Source organism: Panthera leo, chromosome D4 (genome assembly GCF_018350215.1).
Source record: "Panthera leo isolate Ple1 chromosome D4, P.leo_Ple1_pat1.1, whole genome shotgun sequence".
In the NCBI taxonomy this organism is placed as follows: Eukaryota; Metazoa; Chordata; class Mammalia; order Carnivora; family Felidae; genus Panthera; species Panthera leo.
In genome coordinates, this window is record NC_056691.1 from 44,534,215 (window position 1) to 44,537,741 (window position 3,527).

A 3,527-nucleotide genomic window follows, 5' to 3' on the forward strand; every position below is an offset into this window, starting at 1 on the left:
TTCCTGCTCTGTTCCTGGGAACAGTGTTGCATCATCATTTCCCACACTCTTGTAGTCAGTGTGGTCATAGGGCTTACTTTGGCCAAGGGATATAAGAAGTGATATGTTCCCCTCCAGGTAAAAAAATAAGGGGCAAATACATGATTTACCGTATTCCCTTCTTAAGGTGAGAGTAATTATGCTTGGACAAAGTAACAACTATTGACTTGTGGGATAAGAAGCCTGAGTAAGAAATAAAATTCTGTTTATTAAGCCACTGAGATTTTAGATGGTTTGTTATCACAGTTTAGTCCAGCCTGTACTGAATGCAACCAGCTTATTATATACTATGATCAGAGGATACCTAAGTTTCCTCTTAGGTATGTATACATGTATACATGTATGTATGTAAACATGTATACCTGCTTTAGCAGAAGACAGCCACTTTGACAACCGAAGATTAGATAGCAAATATATCATGGATTTATTATCCCTGTGTCTTTGGACTGTGGAGAGAACTATAAAAAGTAGTAGATAATTGTTTTAATGATACTATTCGATGCAGATGAAAGTATTGTTAAGACAGCTAGTCTCATGCTGCTAGTGGAAAAACACTAGCTTCTAGGAAGCTCATCCGTGTCTTTGACAATTTTTCAAATTCTTTGACTACAAATTCTGCTAGGAATCTATCCTAAAAAATAATCAAGAATTATCAATAATAACAGGCAATTATTTCTGAATAATGATATATGTTTTTGTTAAAATAAGGAAAATAAAGAAAAGCCCTGGAAAAATTGTGTCCAACTTGATGGGAAGTGCCAAAAATTATGCTAGATTCATATAATGACAAAATTACAGAATGTAGAATAAGTTTATGAAAAATTTTAATGGCAAAAACAGATTATGTATTATGTATTGTCCAAATAGTCTAATTCAATGACTTACATGTACTTTACATATGATACATGTAGAGAGACAGAGACAAAGAGGACTGGGCACGAAACACACCAAAACGTGGTAGGATCACAAATGGCTATTATTTTATTCCATTGACATTTTTATACTGTCCAATTTTTTTTTACAAGGAGTATATATTACTCCCAGAGCCAAAAAAGTAATAAAATGTATTTTTAAAATAGTCCCAAGCCAGCCAGCTTTAGACTCCCCCTTAGAGAACACCACTGTTTTTTTCTTTTTTCCATAAGCTACAAGAGACCCCAAGTACTATCTTTATTGAAGAAGCCCCCTTCCGAAAATTTTTACTTTGGATCCCAAATTACGTTGTTGGCATAAAACCAAAAAAATCATGACTCATAGAGATTCAGGCTATAAAGAATGACCGATGCCTTCTTCCTGATGCTGTGGCATATATTAATTCAAACCTTATTACTATTTAATTTAATTTATTATCGCAATTCTTGTAAATGACTTGCTTCCAGAGGATTTCATAGGCCTTTTACATCCACCTTTTTGGGACTTATCATCTCCACTATTATGCTAGCTTGCAAATATCAGTGGCTTACCAAATAATTCTTGTTCCCTTCATAGTCTAATAAAGTATTCAGTGGGTAGCCTTCTGTATGATGATCCCAGCATCCTGGGTTCTTTCTTTAAAAAAAAAATTTTTTTTTAATGTGTATTTATTTTCCAGAGAGAGAAAAACAGAGCATGAGTGGGGGAGGGGCAGAGAGAGAGAGGGAGACACAGAATCCGAAGGAGGCTCCAGGCTCTGAGCCGTCAGCACAGAGCCCGACTCGGGGCTCGAACTCATGAACAGTGAGATCACAACCTGACCTGAAGTCGGATGCTTAACCGACTAAGCCACCCAGGCACCCCCTGGCTTCTTTACATTATATGGGACCATGGGTGCCAACACTTCTTGAGAGGTCTTTGCTGGGTCCACTGAATTCACCTCACCAACAAGCAAGGAGAGAAACTCCGAAGAAAATAGCATACAACCACTCTATATTCATTGCGTTCGCAAAAAGACAGGCACATAACCTCAGGTAGCCACATGAGGCTGGGGATGTAGACTTTCTGTATGTTTTGGAAGAGGGGACAGGGTTAAAGGACATCAAGCCTATCTCTGTTCTACTCATCACAGATAACCTAGAGGAGCTCTTAGCTGTTTATATCACCTGTTCGGTTTACATTAATCCCTTTACTAAAAGAACTCCCCCCACCCACCTGACCTTTTTCCTGCCAGAACTCCCAAATTCATTTTGAATTTCACCTTTAAGAAGCTTTTCTAAATGCTTCAGTCAGAATGAACTTGTCCGTTTCTCCACGATCTTGTTGCAGGAATCTATACCATAACACTTCTCAGGGTCTGACCTGTGTTAGAGAAAATCATGTATGTTTTTTCGTCATCAGAGCAAAGGGACTGAACTAGGTGTTAAACTTCATGGTCTCTCCTGGTACCTAGCATGATGTTTTCATATAGTAGGCACTCAGCAAATGTTAATGTCCTTCCATTGCTTTCCAATCAACATTTGTAAAAACTAACTGAACAAAATGCACTAGCCTAGTATTTCACATAAATGCTGGTTTTAGCTCTCCCTCTTAGCAGATATTACATAAAGAACATTTACAGTGATGTCCAGAAGAACCATCCAAAAATTGTATGGGCTTTAAAACCTCTTTGAGGATTGATTTAAAAACCAAAGGATCTAACGTAAGATTTCTTATTCCTCTGATAATCCTGTTGTATTCTGTAGATTTTAAAACTCTCTGTGGATTTTTTTCGTTTTCCTGGAAAATCCAAGTTCTTCAGTAAATCAACTTTTCAGTCCAGTGGGTATAAAAGCAGACTCTGTAGTGAACGAGCGGCTTTGCTGAGTATGCAGGCAAATGGAAAGAAAAGCAAAGAAATAAAATAAAAGTGAGAGGTGTGAACTTTCCCCATCCATCTTAATGGAGTGCTAACCTTCCTGCCTCACGGTGACCGGTTGAATTCTAGAACTATTAAACAATGAGCTGAAATCCAAACATTCAGTCTGGGAGTGAAATCTCCTTGAGAAACGCCAGCTGTGTCCAGTTTTGACTACAATTCGGGCTTAAGAAAGCAAACACATGCCAAATAAAACTGATCATGGCTATCCTCTGTCAGCTTTAGGCTCTAGAATCTCCCCTCTTCACTCTGCCCTGAAAGCTTCACCCCATTTAAAAGGTGGGTGGGGCAAAGAGCGTGGGTTTGCTTTTAAAGATGGCACCCGAGGTAGGGAACGCTAAATCAGAGACTTGGTCTTCCACCTTAGACTTTAGGATCTCGGCGATTGTTGGTGTTCACCACTTGGAGTGATTTGTATGGTGTTTAATACTAGGCCCTGCTCATTGAAATAAGGGCTCAACAAATGTATCTGGGTTGCATAGAGGGAAAAGGTACAAAGGGGCCAGAGGCCGGCTGTAGAGCTCAACAAGAACCCAGAAAGAGCAAGCAAGAACAGCCATTTCCAGAACATTCTTCTTAATAGTCTACTTTACAAAACGCAAGGGACTGGAACCAAACAACCAACAACTGGTTGGTGCTGGTTCTGATGGTTTGGTAA

At 38.9% G+C, this 3,527-nt stretch overlaps 1 long non-coding RNA gene across 1 annotated transcript; it reads right to left on the reverse strand.

Moving 5' to 3' along the window:
- Positions 1-1,420: 1,420 nt before the first annotated feature.
- LOC122205552 lies at positions 1,421-2,866 on the reverse strand. The gene is made up of 3 exons (XR_006196132.1): positions 2,401-2,866; positions 2,213-2,313; positions 1,421-1,587 (listed from the first exon to the last, which is right to left on the reverse strand). It is a non-coding gene; the product is annotated as an uncharacterized LOC122205552 (long non-coding RNA).
- Between the last annotated feature and the right edge of the window lie 661 nt (positions 2,867-3,527).